Genomic DNA, 19,497 nt, shown 5'->3' with positions numbered 1-19,497 from the left:
ATTTGTTATTGGACTCTCCTTTAACTTGAGGAGGTATGGAAATGAAGCAGCAAGGATGTACAACCAATGAGTTGTAATCAGGGTTAATATCATCACACCTTGCACTTCAACTGACTATTGCTCCTCAATAGTCAGATAATATGTGCTTAATCACAATACTCCTTCCATGTCCACTTTATGTTTCAGCATAAGCTATACATGTATCTCACACACACACTTTCCTAAAGCAGAGCTACTGTAGGTGGCCAGTTTCCTTTTCTCAGCCCAGTGTTACATCACACTTAGGAAAAAAGGGTGAGGTCCCTATAAGTGCCAAATCTAAAAATGTCTCAGTGTCACTTTAGTTACAGTTTTCTGCAGATTGAGTGTTCAGTGGTTGCACAAGAACCCGAAGATGGCAGCCAACTTTACCTAGTGTCCAGTGATGGCAGCCATCCGGTTATGGACAAAGTCCCCCAGTATTCGATTGTCTGGGGCATAAGGGGGAAGCAAGAGCCAGCACAACCACCACCAGGGGTGCCCTGGAAAATGTGCATTCCACATGGAACGGACCCAGGAAGAATGGTTAGTGCAGCAGCGAGATGGACCTGCCTGTGGCCAGAGACAATAGGGAAGACAGTATGTAGGAAAATGTCACTGTTGGCATGGTCACCCCCCACTTTTTGCCTAATGTTGATGCTTTGGAAGTGTGCTGGGACCCTGCTAACCAGGCCCCAGCACCCGTGTTCTCCTCCTAAAACTGTACCTTTATCCACAATTGGCACAGCCCTGGCACACAGTTAAGTCCCTTGTAAAAGGTACCCCTGGTACCAAGGGCCCTGTGGCCAGGGAAGGTCCCTAAGGGCTGCAGCATGCATTATGCCACCCTCAGGGACCCCTCACTCAGTGCATGCACACTGCTTTGCAGCTTCTGTGTGGTGGTGGGGAGAAAAGACAAAGTCGACATGGCACTCCCCTCAGAGTGCCATGCCCACAAACAACTGCCTGTGGCATAGGTAAGTCACCCCTCTAGCAGTCCTTACAGCCCTAAGGCAGAGTGCACTATACCGCAGGTAGGGGCATAGCTGCATGAGCACTATGCCCCTACAGTGTCTAAGACAATTCTTAGACATTGTAAGTGCAGGGTAGCCATACAGAGTATATGGTCTGGGAGTCTGTCATTATGAACTCCACAGCACCATAATGGCTACACTGAATACTGGGAAGTTTGGTATCAAACTTCTCAGCACAATAAACCCACGCTGATGCCAGTGTGGGATTTATTGAAAAATGCACACAGAGGGGATCTTAGAGATGCCCCTTATATGTTAGCCCAACTGCTAGTGCAAGGCTGACCGGTCTGTGCCAGCCTGCCACTTCCAGACGAGTTTCTGACCACATGGGGTGAGCGCCTGTTAGAAATGGGGTTTCTGGTTGGCTAGGGTATGCACCTCAGCCAGGCAGAACCTACCCACTCTAGTCAGGGCAAGGGAGTTACACGTCCAAGAAAACCCCTGCTCACCCCCTTGGTAGCTTGGCACGAGCAGTCAGGAATATCCCGGAGGCAATGTGTAAAGTTTTTGCACAACACACGTGACGCAATATCTCCACCACAAAGGAAACACAACACCAGAACATATGATAATATACTGTATTTTACACAACGCAATTATTAGACCAAGCATCACATATCAGTACTATCCTGCTACCTTAGCAGTTGTCAGAACATTGCACAATAGTTACTCTGCAAACTAGCAGTAGTCACACCTAACACACAGGTTACTCAGTATTCTGCAAGATAAGCAGTAGTCAGGAAAACACGTTATTACACCAAAGCACTTTTCATAAAAATATCATAAAATGCCCATAGTAGGAACATTAGAAAACATATGGCAAGTTAGAAAAACATATTAGCAAGCATGTCCATAAAAGGAACATTTGCATATGCACACAAAAACATCATAAAACAGGTAGGCAATATATATAAATTCAAGTCTTTAGAAAGAACTTTAGATTATATATATGGATCCTTAATCAGTACCTGGGTAAGATGAAACAGGCACCTCCAGTGCCTAAGAGAGCATGAGGGGGCCCCCGGCGCTTCTGCGATCACCATGGGGGTCACACGGTGCTCCTGAGGGGAGAGGGGTGGTAGGCACCGCTCCTTGCTGAAAACGGGCCCCTCCGGGGACCCGCAATTTAGATGGGGGCCTGCCTCGGCCTCCCCACGCCCTATCCTCGGGGTGGGGGTCCAGGCAAGCCCCAACAATAGTCAGCAGCGAGGAGAAGGGGGCCTCCGTTGAGGTCTCCCTTCCCGATCTCGAAATGGCCCGCTGTTGATAACAAAAAAATGGAGCGTCCTGCTCCTACTGCAAAGACCGGGGATGGGGGGCGCTCCCCGCTCCTTCCCCGAGTCCTGCCAGGTTAGAGGTAGCCGCCCTCGTCCCCTGTGCGGCTGCCTGTCAAAAGTAGGGAGAGGCCCCGCCTCTTCTTCACGTGCTGGGCTCCTCCCTGGAGCCGATCCTGTGCCTTCCCGGGTCGTGGCAGTGATCCCCTTGGCAACAGGGGAGCCGGCGTGGACCCCGGGGACACTGCTCGACTCGTGGGGTCCCCGGGGGCACTGAGAGGAGCGCTCCGGCTCCTCTCTTCCTCCTGAAGTGCCCTTGGGCTAAACACAGTACGGTCCAACATGCTGCAGTGATTCACGGGGCCCGGCTGTGGCAGTGATTTCCTTTTGACAAAATTAAAAGATAAATATGCGGTCAGCAGCACGAAGCCCTAGCAAGGGGAAAGCCTGTTCCAGCGTTAAGGAAATCCCCTAAGGAGCGCTTTCCAAAGCACTTAGTTTTCCAACCAGGTGAAGCACCCCTTGTGCTTCAGGGTAAAAATGCGGGGGTCAGGGGCCAAAGCACCCTGCCCCTGGGGAGCCAAGTTTACCAGAAAAGACCCACAGGTGGAGGGCCCAACAACAGGCCAGCTCAAGGAATGTGCAGCAAGTGGAAAGTCCTCTGCAGTGACCAAGCAGGTCACAGGTCAGCCCAGCAGCAGTAGGCCATGGCGGATCCTGGTCAGTTCTTCCAGCATTTCTGTGTCCAATTCAAAGATGATTAAGAGTCTCCAAATTGTGGGAAAAATTCCCCTGTACTTATACTCAGTCCTTACAGTGTTTTGCAATGGTAGGGAAAGGAGGTTCCAGCCAGTTACAATTGGTTCTGGGAGTGCCCCCTCTCTCCTTTCAGCACAGGCTCCAAACATCAGTGGGGGGGGTTAACGATCTTATTGTGTGAGGCCAGGGCAAAGCCTTTACAAATGTAGGTGTGCCCGCCTCTCCCTTCTCTCAGCCCAGGAAGGCTATTCAGTATGCAGATGCACTTCTGTGACCCCTCCACCCTATGCACAAAGCCCCAGCTGTCACTCTGCCCAGACGTGGATTGGAGTCAAGCTGCAAAACACCAGAGTCATAAGCACAGATATATGTGCACTTTCTAGAAGTGGCATTTCTGTGATAGTAATAAAAAATACACCTGCACCAGTAAGCAGCATTTATTATCACAACCATACCAAACACGCCTATGCTACCCCTCATAAATCAGACAATACCCCTTACACATAAGGCAGGGCATTTCTAATGCAATCCTATGAGAAGGCAGCACTAACAGCAGTGAGACACCATGCTAGGTCGTTTGTCACTACCAGGACAGGCCACGCAACCTGGCACATGTCCTGCCTTCTACATACATGGTACCCTGCCCATAGGGCGTACCTTAAGGGTGACTTACATGTAGTAAAAGGGGAGTTCTGGGCCTGGCAAGTAAATTTAGATGCCAGGACCCTGTGGCAGACAACTGCGCACACAGGCCCTGCACTAGCAGGCCTGAGACAGGTTTGAAAGTCTACTTCAGTGGGTGGCGCAAGCAGCGCTGCAGGCCCACTAGTAGTATTTAATTTACAGGCCCTGGGTATAGAGATACCACTGTACAAGGGACTTATAGGTAAATTAAATATGCCAATTAGGTATAAGCCAATCGTACCAACTTTAGATGGGAGAGCACCTGCACTGTAGCACTGGTCAGCAGTGATAAAGTGCTCAGAGTCCTAGAACCAACAGCGAGAGGTCAGAAAAACTAGGAGGAAGGAGGCAAAAAGACTGGGGATGACCCTGCATAAGGGAAAAAGTCCAACAGTGCCTTTGTGCACTATGTGGTCAGAAACAAAGCCTGTCCTGGGTGGAGGTGCTTCACACCTCCCCCTGCAGGAACTGTAACACCTGGCGGTGAGCCTCAAAGGCTCCAGCCTGGTGTTACAATGCCCCAGGACACTCCAGCCAGTGGAGATGCCCAACCCCTCAGATGAGCCCCCACTTCCCTCCCTGAATCTGTGGTTTTCATAATGTCCCTTGTATTCAATACTGCAGATGCTAATGGGAAAACTGTCTCCCATTTCTTCTCATCTGCTCTAATACTAACTTTCAGGAAAACTAAATACTAGTTATAAAACTCCCCTTACAATCCACCTTGACCACCCACTCCATCCCTCATTCTGCTACACCTCTAAATGGTAGAAAAGCAAGTGAAGAAGTGAAAGGTAATGTAGTACCCTTGCAATGTGTTTGTTTGCCTTTGTCTTTTATTCTAGTAAGCCTAAGAACCTGAGCAATCTGGGTTAAGCAGAAAAACTTGCTTCTTTGGAATATATTTTAAACTGATCCAATTAAGCATGTAGTGCTTTAGACACACACATACTTGAGGGTAACTAGGGTATGCCAGCAGGCCATGTAAAGTACAACACAACCACTTGTACAAAATGAATGCTGATTATGAGTAAAGCAAAGATGCCATTTAATACAAATGTTTCCAAACAACAATAGAAGTGCTGCAGTAAATGCACTTCAGTAGGAGCACAGAACATATTATTAGTACATGTGCTAGGTAAAACTAGTGCATGTGAACCAACAGACAATTTCAAGAGTAATTTTGTATAAGGTTTTTGGTTTAACATTGAATATCAAAACAAAACATGTTTGCCGGCAAAAGGAATCAACTTGTCTGAATGAATAATGATAGGAAAAAGAAGTCCAAAAGCATTAATAGTCATCAGTACAAATTTTGAGTCTCACAGAGCCAGTTAAGAGGGATCTTCATTATAACATGGTGCAGAACCAATGGGCAGTAGCATCCCAATTCAAATGACCTGTGTAATTCAGATTTGAAGAAAATTATGTAATAGGAGGAAAGATGATGCAAGGGTTACAAGCATCTATTAGTGTGAAGGACTAAGGAGAAACAAGGCAAAGCGTTCCTGTCAGCGAAACACATCCAGCCACAATCAACTATAAAATCCTGAAGACTGAACGCCTGAAGCAGCAGTATGAACAGTCCATATTTCTTTTATTCTAGCCCACTTAAATGCGATCTCATGTTATTATTAGAGTTAACATTTTAACTTTTTTCAGACTCAAAGACGTTTTTAAGCTTATTTTTGTAACTAAAAGGTTTTTACATATAAAGGTTTTAATATGATATATTTCAAGCTACTTGTTTTATACTTTTGATCCCTCTAGGTTCTCAGCACTATGGAAAGAATCAGAAGCTGTTCTCCACCAGAGTGAGACTTCACACTTAATAATATGGCTAGGCAGCGGTTACAACAGAGTACAAAAGTATTATAAAGCATTATATTTGACAGACCCTAATAAACATCTGGCAATGAAATTAAGCATCAACATTATAAGACACATATTAGCAATCACTTTTATTATCAAAGATAGCTGTGGCTTTGGGCACATTTAAGAGTAGGAACTGAAACTGAGGTGACCTTTCACAAAATCATCAGTAAGCAAAAGCTCAATGGCTACATGCAATAATCAAAAATAAACTGAGCAGACATTGCAATGGGTAATTTCAGGCCATGAACACTTGACCCTATTGAGTGTGTTACACCTTCAGATAGTCTTAGCCTTCTTTCCAGCTTCACTTTCATTCTGAGGCTTGAAATACCCTATTTAAAATGGCAAAAAGTGTATTGCGAGTCCCAGAAAGAATTTGTCTGTTGGCAAAAAGACTTGACTGACTGAAGGTGTCACACATGACATGGCCCCTGCTGTTATGATCAAGCAGATGTGTGCACAAGACCACAAGAGGAGGGAAATGAAGTTCAGCAACAGTGCTGCTGTGTCCATGGGATGTCCTGTGCAATCATCCTCGACTCCACAACAGACCTATCAAGTGTTACATGTAGTTCAACTAACAAACCTAATTCACAGATAGTTAGCTGCACACTGAGCCTAACCAAAGCAAAAGAGAGACACGCCAACACTTATATCTGCAGTTGGGCTTCAAGAGCTCATCCGTTTTCTGGTACTGTATGGTGGACCTTGTAGTAGTATACTTACTTGTGTTGGGAGTGACACCTATTTCAACACAATACATGTACATAACTGTAAATCATTTTTTAAAGATGCTTGTGCAGCTGGGTCTTTGGTACAAGCCTTGTACTCAAATTTAAGTGGGCCAACAGCTTCCCTTTGGGTCACTGACATTCGAATCAGGACCCATTGGATTGTAAACTTGGCAAAAGTTAAATACTGATTTTGAAATGGGTCCATTTTGGGCCATAAACACATGTCTTTAACTTTACAGGTAAAACCACTGAGTAATGACTGTAAAAATCCATGAGGTAATCCATGTCAGCGACAAAGTGTCTGTTTACATTTGACATGTTTTACTTCATGTTACATTCCCTAAAAGTACTATTTTTTTCCAGATGTTGAGCTTCACGTGTAGTTTTTTTTTATTATGCAACACATAACTTTTGAGACTGTGAATGGAGTCTCCAAGTATCCGGCAAAATTCAGGTTGTGCGCAACTGTTTATGCTGAAGCTGCAGGCAGTGTGAATTTCCCACAGTGGCTGTCAGAACATCATAGAGGTGTGCAGACTACATTCACATCCAGGGCCATATTTACAAGGCACAGTAGTACTGCGCCACCCTGCACCACCGGGAAAGGGAAGAAATGTGCTGTATCTACAAGATACGGCACATTTATGTCCTCTCCCCCTGTGCTGGTGCAGAAATTGCTGTAGTGCAAGGGTGCCTGCATTGTGGGGATGATTGTTTTTGTGCAGGAAGGGGCAACTTCCTGCACAAAAACAATCAATGGTGGCGCTTTCCTCCTTCTATGTGTGCTGCAGAATGCAGCACACATTGAAAGAAGAACAAACTGGAAGAAATAAGGATATTTCTCCCCATTGCATCACTCTTACGCTAAATCTGGGGTGGCGTAGGCTTTTGATGCATTCCCAGGGTTACAAAACCTTGCAAATCTGGGAATGCGTCAAAATCCATGGATGTTGCATGGGAACACCCAAGCAACACCCATGGAAACGCCTTCCTGCCGCAAAGTAGGGCAACACAGCAACTTACACTGTGTTGCCTTACTCCATATCTACAAGACCATGAAAAGCTATGCAGAATTGATATGGGTCAGCAGCCTGCACCGCCGGTACATCACTAATAGTGACGCACCGGTGGCGCAGGCTGCTTGTAAATATGGTCCTCAGTGTTTGGCCTCTCTGCGGAGCACGCCTAGCAATGGTCACATATGTACCCACTGTATTTGTAATTCTGTGGTAAAGTGTGTGAAGGGGTGGTCCACTATGGAAATACTGACAGCACCAAAAGAAAAGAAAAAGAGGTCTTTATAGGTGAGTGGGTGGTTTATATTGCAGGAGAGATAATGAAGTGTGGGACATAAAAGGAATTACGTGTAAGAAAGAGTGAAAATGGTGTTGAAGAGGAAAAAGACGACTTCTTAGATATGTAAATGGAGGATTTCGGAGAGATGGGGAGGGCAAAAAACGTTAGAGTCTATTGGAATGAGCCTGCAGAAACTGCTGAAGAAAGTAAAGGGGTTAAAAGGGTTCATTGAGGCACACTAAATACCACTATCCTTTCCATAGACCTTGGTAATTGTTAATTTAAAGTCTCACATTTTTACTCTTCTTCTTCCCAACAAAATCATTGTTGTTGCCAAGTTAATTGATACTGCTAACAGGCACTGGGAGAGCTAATAGGTCTGGGTTCTTCTTTGATGTGATTTTTATGTCTATATACTTGTTAGGTGGCATGTTCTGTTAAGCACAGGCTTTTGGATTACATGTTTTAAGCAAAGGCCTTAATGACATAGAAAAAAAATATTAGTTACATTTGAATGGTCACGTTTATTTTAGAGGCTCCCCCACCTTGTTTTCATCCCACTTCACAAAAATGCACGTTAAAGAGTGTTACTAGTTGTTTAATCATGTTTAACTATGAAAGCAAGTTATTTCATCCAAGCAACATGGTATATAATGTTTAGAAAAAAACTTTTGTTGTTTCGTCTCTGCAGCTGCAAAACCATCAAACGTGTGTTGAGATATCTCATTCTGCTCCAGTTAATGACAAGTTAGCAGATTCTAAAACGAGTTTATTCATCCCTCGACCTGCCTCTGCCAGCTTTCTCCTTCTTCTTTCCGGCCTGGGAGTGGTGTAAGGACTCATGATGTCAGACGTTTAAATTATTGCTGGCACAGTGAGGAAAAAGGCAGGGGTGTGTTTAAAACAGCACTGCTGCACCAGCCCACTGCTTTATTTGCGGATCCACTAAGCATTTTTGCTTCTGTTCCATCTACACCGAGTTGGCGCAGCCAACAGTATGCAGCATGGATGTGAATGCAAAGACGCTCCCGCCAGCCATTGCGGCATTACCCAGCTCCCTCGCAAGGGCGCCCTACACACGAGTGTAGGTGTGGCGCACGGTATTTATAAATGTCGAGTCAAGGACTCTGTGGCATGTTTGTTTGCAGATCTGCTGCTCGGTCCAAACAGTCAAATCATTGAAAAAGGATAGTTATAAAAAGTAAAAAAAAAAAGAATAAACACATTTTAAAAGTCCAAGTAATAATTTGCTCAAATTTAGGGGGACCAGAGAGAAATTTGGGCTCGCCTGGCCCTGCTGGGCCCTCCTGTGAGTATGGCCCTGCTAAGTAGACCCAATATGCAGAACGAGCATACTAAAGCCATGCGTCCAAAGTAAGTCAATTGGAGTGGCAATGTTGTTCACCTTAAATCTCTACTGAGAGCACCAAGAGAATCACGACTACAATGCCTGATTTAGAGTTCGGTGGACAAGTTACTCCGTCACAAATGTCACAAATATCCCTTCCGCCGTATTACACATGTAATTGGATACAATGCGCTAAATCAGGCTCTATATGATCTTAGTGCCTTGGAGTTTCTTGCATCTTGATCCAGGAGAACAGTCAAAGTATTTCTATCCATACCTCACTCGCCATCATATCCCAGCTGCTCCAGTCTCAACCAAAACCATTTATCTTTTTTGTGATTTTGAGACAGGGTTGCATGAATCTACCGCTCCACTTTCAATACTGATTTGCCTGGGATCTCTATTTTTTCAATTTCCTGAGTTCACCTTTCTGCTGCTACCAGGAGCTTGTTCAATTTTACACCACCCCTTCGCTTCTTGGATACTCTTATGTGGCAGAACATGAGGTCTCGGTTATCTAAATGTCAACTCAGGGCTAGTGTGGGTTTGGAAAAGCAGGTTTTATACACCCAAATGTGAAGAAGAAAGGTTGGCATTGGCCTATAACATTAACTAAGATCATGGTCACATGAGATGAACTAGGAATTTGTCAGTGACGTACATATTTATCTACAGTTGATGTGCATGTTTAATTATGATTACTAATCTGATCACAGAGGCTGTTTACTTATTTAAAATGTTGTTTAAAGCACAGTATATATGCCCATTTACTTTCTAGTAGATAACAAGGTAAACAGAGGATAATCCCAATTTTAGTTTATTAAGGACAGATGTCCTTTTGGCCAGCCGATACGAGAAAACGTGCCACTCAGGGACAGCTGAAAGAATATTTTTAAGGACATGCCGACATGAGTATTTCACTGCCCTCCGTTGGAACTTAGGTCTCTCTGTTAAGTGACAAAAAAAAGAACAAAACAATAAAATGCAATTAATCTCTTCGCTGCCAGGCCTTTTCCCCTCCTGTGCCAAGCCTTCTTTTGGCTATTTGGGGTAGTTTGCGTTTAGGCCCTCTTAACTTTTTGTCCACATACGCTATACACGCCAAATCTGCGTCCTTTTTTCCCAACATCCTAGGTATTCTAAATGTACCCAGAGTTTGTGGGTTCCCCTGGAGGAGACCAAGAAATTAGCCAAAACACAGCTAAAAGTTCGTTTTTTTCCTCAGAAAAATGGGAAAAAAGGGCTGAAGAAGAAACCATGTGTTTTTTCCCCTGAATATGGCATCAACAAAGGGTTTGCAGTGCTAAAATTACCATCTACCCAGCTCTCAGGAGCAGGCAGACTTGAATTACAAAACCACACTTTTCAACACAATTTTGGCATTTTACTGGGACATACCCCATTTTTACTATTTTTGTGCTTTCAGGCTCTTTCCAGTTAGTGACAGAAATGGGTGTGAAACCAATGCTGGATCTCGGACAGCTAAACATTTTGGAAAAGTAGACAAAATTCCCAATTCAGCAAGAGGTCATTTGTTTAGATCCTTCAAGGTTTTCCTACAGAATGTAACAGCTAAATTAACAAATATTGAAATTGAGGTGAAAAAAGAGCCATTTCTGTAGACGTTTTCTTCTATAACATTTTCCAGCTATGGCATATTTTTAAAAGCAATAAATGGTTATGTCTGCTGGACTCTTCTGGTTGTGTGGATATACAGGACTTGTAGGTTCATCAAGAACCCTACGTACCCAGAGCCAATAAATTAACTGCACCTTGCCATGGGTTTTTATTGTATACTGGGTAAACAGCAATTCAATTGGTGAAATATAAAGAGTGAAAAATAGGTATCAAGGAAACCTTTGTATTTCCAAAATGGGCACATGATAAGGTGTAGGGAAGCACTGGTTATTTCACATCTCTGAATTCTGGGGTACCTATACTAGCATGTGAATTACAAGGCATTTCTTAAATAGACTTCTTTTTTACACACTGTCTTACATTTGGAAGGGAAAAATGTAGAGAAAGACAAGGGGCAATAACATGTCTTTTTCTATTCTGTGTTGCCCTAAGTCTCCCAATAAAAATGGTTTCTCACTTGTGTGGGTAGGCCTAGTGCCGCGACAGGAAATGCAACATGGACACATCACATTTTTACATTGAAATCTGACGTGTTTTTTGGAAAGTGCCTAGCTGTGGATTTTGGCCTCTAGCTCAGCCAACACCTAGGGATTCCTACCAAACCTGTGCATTTTTTAAAACTAGACACCTAGGGGAATCCAGGATGGGGTGACTTGTGCGGCTCTCACCAGGTTCTGTTACCCAGGAACCTTTGCAAACCTCAAAATTTGGCAAGAAACTACAACTTTGCTCACATTTTGGTGATGGAAAGTTCTGGAATCTGAGAGGAGCCACAAACTTCCTTCAACCCATTATTCCCCCAAGTCTCCCAATAAAAATGGTACCTCACTTGTGCGGGTAGGCCTAGTGCCGGTGACAGGAGATGCCCAAAACACAACATGGACACATCACAGTTTCCCAAAGAAAACTGACCTGTTTTTTGCAAAGTGCCTAGCTGTGGATTTTGGCCTCCAGCTCAGCCAGCACCTAGAGAAACCTAGCAAACGTATACATTTTTTTAAAACTAGACACCAAGGGAAATTCAGAATGGGGTGACTGGTGGGCTCTCACCAGTTCTGGTACCCAGAATCCTTTGCAAACCTCAAAATTTAGCACAAAAAACCACTTTTTCCTCACATTTCTGTGTGGGATCACCGCACCGGCACAAATTTCCTACCACCCAACGTTTCCCGATAAAAATGATACTTCACTTGTGTAGGTTAGCCAAGTTCCTGTGACAGGGAAGAGCCACAAACATGTCGAAATTGAGAGGGAACCAAAGCGGGTCCAAAAGGGCAGTTGGAAAAAAAAACATGTTTAGGCTGACAAGTGGGGCAGAATTTTTATCGGTATAAATGTGACAATGCTGGGTGGTAGGAATTTTGTGGATTCCTGCAGATTCCAGTAGGTTCAATCACAAAAATGTGAGGAAAATGTGTAATTTCGGGCAAAGTTGGAGGTTTGCAGGGAATTGTGGGTAAGAAAATGGTGCGGGGTGCATGTGAGGTACACCACCCTGGACTCACCAAATGTCTAGCTTTCAGATGTGTCTAGATTTCATAGATTTTTCTACATGGCAGAGTCCCAAAGTCCAAAATGTGCAGTCCTCACCATTCCAAGTGAGACGATTTTAAGAGTTAGCCAAATGTAAAATCAAAATCCAAAATAATCAAATGTCCTCTTGTTTTTCATTGGGATAAGATCTTTTAGTGTGCAGGGGGGAGCTGAAAGACTGTTACCCCTTCAGTTGGGGTGGGGGCATAACCATGCCCTGCTGGTTGGTAGCCACAACCCCACTTTCTTTTTTTTTTTGTTTTAATTCCCTAGCATCTAGTAGGCTTTCTGTCCCCTCCCCCCTGGGAAGTGGATCAGGGTTCATTACCCCATCTGCCCCCAGTGGGCAGAACAACTTTGTCCCCATTTATTTGGGGTGTGGGTATGGCCATATTCCCACCTTCTTTTTTTAAAAGAAATCTTCCCTGGGGGCAGAAAGGGCCCTACAAAAATAGGCCGATCTGCCCCCAAGGGGTGGGGGGGCAGAAATGGTCAACAGCAATGTGCCCCCAATGGGGAGCGACCCTTGCCCAAGGGGTGCCCCCCAAACAAAACACACACACCAATACCTGGAGCCTAAGTGGTTTCTGCCCCCTTTGGGTTCAGATGGGCCTAAAAATAATAGGCAGATCTGCCCCCAGGGGGGCAGAAATGGCTAACGGTTATGTGCCCCCCTTTGGAGTGGTGACCCTTGCTCAAGGGGCTGCCCCACCCTAAAAAAAAACTACAAAAATCCCTGGTGTCTTTGTGGCTTCTTCCCTCCTTGGGGGCAGATGGGCCTAAAAACAATTGGCCGATCTGCCCCTAAGGGGGGCAGAAGTGGCCAAGTGTTATGTGCCCCCTTTAGGGTGTGACCCTTGCCCAAGAAACCCAAAAAACACACACACACAGATCCCTGGAGCCTGGTGGCCGATCTAGCCCCGGGGGACCAAAACACACAAAAAAATCTTGACCCCAGGGCAGCAACCCTTGCCCAAGGGGTCGCTGCCCTAAAACATAATTATAAATGAATCCCTGGTGTCTAGTGGGTTTCCACCCCCCCCTCTCCCCCGGGGGACAGATCGGCCGAAAAAAAAGTTAATCAAGCACCCGGAGGTTCAGGTGGGTGAAACATGGATCCAATATTGCCCCCAGGGCATTGACCTATGTCTAAAGGTTTGCTCCCCTAAATCAACAAGAAAACACCCCTGGTGTCTAGTGGCTGGATTCCTGCTCCAAGATCGCGGCTCGCAATCATGAAGCAGGAATCCATTCAAAACAGGCTCAGGGGGGAAGGAAAAACTCTTTCCTTTCCCCTGTGTCTGTTTTCCCCACCAAACCCACCCCCAGGAGAAAGACTTAAAAAAGAACGAGTCTTTCTTCTTGGGCGCACTGGAAGCAAATGCTTCCAGCACGTCCCCGGCAGCATGTGATGATGTTGGCATGCTGTGAGGGCGACAATGTCATGAGATCGCCGAGGGGGAGGTCGGGGTGACAGGAAAATCGCTTCCCCTGTCATCCCTGACCGGGGGGTGTGGGTGGGTGGTCCATGAGAGGAGCGCTACCACTCCTCCCCCTTGAGCTGGTTGCAGGGAGAGCTGGTCTCGTCCTTGGCACACGGCAACCGAGACCAGCTCATCCATGACACCCAAGGGGTTAATGGCAAACCCAATGAAAGAAGCTGGGTTTTGGTTGCAGTACCCCACCCTTTTTGCCTGTATTTTGATGCAACTTTGACTGAAGTGTCCGGGATGTAGGAAAGTAGCATCTTTCTGACATAGCTACCCCCACTTTATGCCTGGTGTTAGTGTGTTTAGACTGTAGTACACTGGCAACTTGCTAATCAGGACCCCAGTGTCTCTGTTCTCTCCTCTAAACGTGGCTGCTGGTAAACTTTTACACCCACAATTGGCATACTGGTGCACCCATGTAAGCCTCTAGTATATGGTACTTAGGTACCCAGGGCATTGGTGCACCATGGGTCTCCCCTGGGCTGCAGCATGTATTATGCCACCCATGATAGCCCATGCAAAATTTGTCTGCAGGCCTGCCTTGGCATCCTGTGTGAGATGGTGCATGCACATTTCACTTCATATATAAGGCTTGCCTTATATCACGGTCACTGCACTTGGATACTGTAAGTCACCCCTCTGTTAGTCCCTTCACCCAAGGGCAGGGTGCATGTCCCTAAGTGTGAGGGTACCACCCCAGACTCCATTCACTGGGCTTTGTAACTGGAGGGAATCCTAATCCTAAGGTATGTAGTGGACACTGGTCAACACAAGTGGTCCAACTACAATAATGGCTTCTCCGAGTCTAGGCAGGTCTGGTATCAACCATGTTGGAATCATGCAACTACACTGACTCCGGTGCTAGTTTCATGATCCCATGTACTCTAGGGGTTGCTTAGAGGACCCCCCAGTTCTGCCTGTGCAGGCTTACGGGGTCTGGCTGCCAGCCCACACTGCTACAGACCCCAGACACTGTTCTGTCCTCCCGCTGATAAGCCTAACTCAAGCAGAGCAAGGCAGAACAAAGAGTTTCTTGCAAGAGAGAGGTGTGATCACCTCTCCCCTTGAAATAGCTGTCACTTGACTGGCATGGGGGGGACCTCTGAGCACCACCAGACTGCTTTGAAGGGCACATTTGGTGCCCTACTTTCTAATCTAGTTTGCACCAGTTCAGAAACCCCTGGTTACCGCTCTAGTGCGAAACCACACGAAGGACAGGGGAGCGACGACCCCCTGTCCAGCTCCTTCCCTAGGGAGGTGCACAGAGCTCTCCCAGGTGGCCACTTGATTCTGCCATCTTGAAAATAAAATGTGCATAGGCCCTGGGATCATGTGACTGGTTAGGCCAGGTAGATGATGTCCCTAAACCCCCTCTGATAGGTGGGTCACTTCTGAGAGTGGCCAACCCTCTTTTAGGGTTACTTAGGGCTCCCCCCAATTGTGGGTCCTCAGATTTGTCGAACAAGACTCCTCCAGGATCTCTCTGCAAGACATCTTCTGCTTTTGGTCTCCCGAACCACTGCTGGTCTGCTTTTGGAACTGAAACAAGCCTGTATCCAGTTGGAAGGGCTTCCACTGCAACATTGTTTTTCCAGCGCTTGCAAGATTTCTGAAACATCAATGGCTGTGCACCCTCCAAGGTCACAAGGACTCTGCCTGTATTGAAGGAACAAGAAGGAATCTCCCTTGGAGTGAAGGAGTCACTCTCCTGCATCCACAGACACCTTAAGATAATGACGACTGGTTGGTGGAACCTGCTGCCCCACGGACAACATAAAGGCTCTACGCACAAGTGGTAGTTCTGTGGTCCTCTCTGGGTCCAACTTGTCTTCTGACTAACTTGGGAGACAGTGGGCCCTTGCTGCTGCCACTGGAATGGAACCTCTGTGCACTGCTGCACTTGCCAATGCTTGTTTGCTCTTCCCCCAAGAGATCTTCAAGCCCCTAGAAGCCTCAGCCTCCAGCACTCTGCAACTCCAGATTCAGATCCACTCTGCATCTCCTGCGATGTGGGACTCCTGTTTTCTTGTGCTGCTGAGTCCTCCCTGTGACTCCCTGGGTTTGGTACCAGTGAGTCTTTCATGGTGGCTCCACAAACTCCGTCTGGCTTTACTCACTGCTGAAGGCCTGCCCTGACTCCCCCACTAGAGTTGAGTCACTAGGTTCTTGCTGATCCTCCAAAACCTGCAATCTTCCCTACATCAGCTGTCTGCATTTGCCAAGGCTTGTTGGTGGTCCTGCTGGCCACTGACCCTCCTGCAATCCGGTGACGGACTTGGGGCAGCTCATGAGTGATTCCAAGGATCGCCTGCATCCCCCAGACTCCGCAGCCGGACTCCCTCCTTCACCGCCCTATAGGAACTTCACCTCCAAGAGAGTGGGGATTGCCTATCTGCACTGCTTGGACATTTCTCTGTGGTCTGGACACTGTTCCCTTCTTTTCCAGGTTCTTCATATCCGTAATTCACCCTTTGGTTTCACCGGCCTGGTCCACAGATCGCATCAGCAGTTCGACAACCGAGGCTTCCAGTGACTTCAAAGAGGGTTTACGGAGCCGATTCACCCCTATGCACACGGGCTCCCCGGTGTAGGTACTCCGGTCTTCTTGGTATCCACTGGTGGGGGCACTCTCCAACCTTCTTTGTGCCAACTGGTTTCCTTGGGGTCCACTAGGAAGGGTCCTGAATCTATAAAAATCCAATAGCAACAATCCTGTGTTAGCCTATAGGACACCCAGCTTGATAACAGCTCTGCACCCAGACACATGTGGGATTTCTAATGCTTACCTCTAGTGATATCCTACTCCCCCATCCCCTAGGATCATAAAACATTCCTTTGTTGGGCTCCTCCATTCTTATACCACATCCTTAGTATATGGTTTGCCCCTTCCCCCCTCATAAACCCTCATGTATTTTTATGCTTTTCCTGATTATTACTAACGGTATATTTTGTGTGTGTTGATATCTCCAGGTGGAGATATACCAATGTTAGAGTAACGTTAGTGTTTTAATAAAGAAACATTTATTTTTTTGTGTGGTTCTTTCTTGTGAACAGTTACAGACTGATTATTGTGGTATTGCAAGTGCCTTACACTCCTAGATAAGCTTTTGCTGCTCACCACAGCTACCCTCTAGAGCGCTTTTTCTCTCTGGACACCTAAACACTATCCCTAAGGGTTGCCTGGACTCAGTATAGAGTGCCACACCATAAAGCGAGCCAACCTCCTACACTGGGTTCCTGTTAACCAGTCCCCAGTGCCAGTATCCCTTCCCCAAAACAAGACTTGATCCTCAAGTGGCCAGGACCTTCAGCACCTCTGTAAATCCCTAGTAATTGGTACCCCTGGCACCCAGGGCATGAGTACTGAAGAGGGCCCCTTAGACCTGCAGCACAAGTTGTGCCACTGTTAGGGACCCAGCACCAACCTCATGCAGACTGCCACTGCAGGCTGCGTGACAAGGTGCTCCCAAAAGTGAAAACACAACATGGCGCACACTGTGTGCCATGTCCCCTAAAACACTGCCTGTAATATCTGTAAGTCACCCCTAAAGCAGGCCTTACATCCCTAAGGCAGGATGTATTACATTGCATGTGTAGGCATATCTGCAAGAGCAGATATGCCCCTGCTATGTCTTCATCGATTCTTAGACATAGTAAGTGTGCAGTGAAGCCATTTTAAATACATCTGCTGGTCACAGGTCAATTTGAGTTCCCCAGCTACATGATGGATTCACTGAAACTAGGGATGTTTGGTATCAAACATCTCGTATTACTAAACCCTCACTGAATCCAGTGACTGAGTCATCAATACATGCAGCCAGAGGGCCCTTTAGGGGTGCCACTTGAAAACCTAACAATTGCTGGTGAGCTCACTGACCAGTTCTGGCCAGTCCGCCACCAACAGATGAGAATCTGATCCCCAGGGTGAGATCCTTCACTCTCTGGAGGTCAGAAACAAAATCCTGTTCGGGCTGGGGTGTGGAATATCCCTCCCACAGGATGACCTGCATTCCAAGGAGTACACCACCTTTGGTATGCAGATCTGGCCTCTCTTACAGGGAGATGCCTACCCCCTGCCCAGGGTCCATCTGGCACCTATACAGCTGAGACCACAGTGCAATATACAGTGATTGCCTTTGATCATACACATATTCATAAACAGCCAACATGTGTTTCGTCACACAGTGATTTTTTCAAGGATGTAAAATATAATGTGAACATGTGTTTTACAATATTAGCAAAGAGTTTGGAGACACTCAGACATGATAGAGGTAAAGAAAGGTGAGAGGAGGGATGTTGTACCTTCTGAAAGTGAAAAAGCCTGTCACATGTACAGAACACCAAGAGGAAAGTGTGCGATCCATCAAGAATATCTTCAATTATTGCTTCCTAGATCACCACGAGGCGTGAAAAATGAGGGGGTAAAGGTAAGTTATATTAAGATAGATGTAGGCCCTATGTTGTGTTGAAAAAAGTAATGTGAACCAGAAACCTATGGAGCCGAGATATTCAACCTACCTAGGATGTCAAAAGGCTGTATCCATGTCCGGCTAAATCAATAGTATAAGAGAGCTGTAACGTGAACATAAAAACGTCAACTAAAAATTGGATATCCAGAAAGTAACAGCTGGAGTTAAAAATTGCAGATGGCAAGATTGCTAGTATAAGTACCTGTGTCCAAATATACAGAATGAAAGGTTCGTATAGGTGCTTCCAAAATAAGTTGGCCCTTCTGGCGAGTCATTTAGACTTGGTGAGCCATCTCAGGTATAAGGTAAAAAGAACATCAAAAGTAGGAAGGTTGTAAGACCATGATAAGTCCTCTGTCCAGAAAACAAAAGCAAATATAAGGGGATGTAGAGAGAAAGAACATATGTTTAAAATTCAGAAATGAGTTATAATGAAAAAATGGAAAAGCTTCAAGGAAATAATAGGGTTCAGAAAATAGTTATTGGGGTTGTTATAGTAATAATAAATAGCAAATTGTACATCATGAAATGTTTACGGGCCAACTTAATTTATGTAAACAATCCGCTGTGTGAGAACTTTGGACAAACTAACATTGTGTATTATTAGTAGAGGATCGATTGAGTATAAAGGAAAACAGTAATGAGATAGACTAAAAATCTGAGCACGTTTGTACACTATTAATAGCGGGTCGATCAAGTAGAAAGGGAAAACACTAGTGATATATACTGCAGAAGGAAACCTGGAAAAACTTACATATAAAACCGTCCCGTATAAAGTGAAATACAACAGTAAAAAGTAAAACGGAACCGTTGAAATTGATCCAACTACGTCCGTAGCGAACCTTCAACAGATGCCATATGTAGGCAGGGAGAAGTCAGGAATCGTATATCAAATGCAGATAGTCAGCGGTAAAAAGTTCATACCTGATAGTCTTATAGAGCACCCATCCAAAAACTCAAATTCTATGTCAGGTCCGGAGGCGAGGATTATGCCTTATCTTTCTTCACTTTTTATTTACAGCGTGTTCAAAGTGCAAAATAAAAGAACTACAACACCACAGGTGGGACACGTCACCATGGCAAACAATGTTCAATCATAACACTATCCGACAACCCGTATATATAGTGTCAGTGTCCTTCCTCTTTATTCACTGCTCTTTCGTCAGTTAAGTGCTTCCCTTACTGCCTCTGAGTTGAGAGAGTGTCGTTATTTGTATTTTTGGAATAACGTTGTGATTTTCTGCTTACTGGTGTTTCTCTGTGCACGGTCGTTAGTGGCTACTTAGCAACCACATCGAGCGGGAGGCAGTTTCACAGCACGAGCGCAGATTTCTTTTAATCTACA

General features: G+C 45.6%; 1 long non-coding RNA gene across 1 annotated transcript in view; it reads right to left on the bottom strand.

Moving 5' to 3' along the window:
- The window catches only part of LOC138283394 (uncharacterized), a 67,453-nt gene extending 48,345 nt beyond the window's left edge, over nt 1–19,108 (bottom strand). The window contains exon 1 of the long non-coding RNA XR_011201233.1: nt 19,077–19,108. This is a non-coding gene — a long non-coding RNA (uncharacterized lncRNA). The remainder of the gene's footprint in view (nt 1–19,076) is intronic.
- Between the last annotated feature and the right edge of the window lie 389 nt (nt 19,109–19,497).

The sequence above is a fragment of the Pleurodeles waltl genome, chromosome 3_1 (genome assembly GCF_031143425.1).
Source record: "Pleurodeles waltl isolate 20211129_DDA chromosome 3_1, aPleWal1.hap1.20221129, whole genome shotgun sequence".
In the NCBI taxonomy this organism is placed as follows: Eukaryota; Metazoa; Chordata; class Amphibia; order Caudata; family Salamandridae; genus Pleurodeles; species Pleurodeles waltl.
This window is presented reverse-complemented; position numbering and strand designations above follow the sequence as displayed.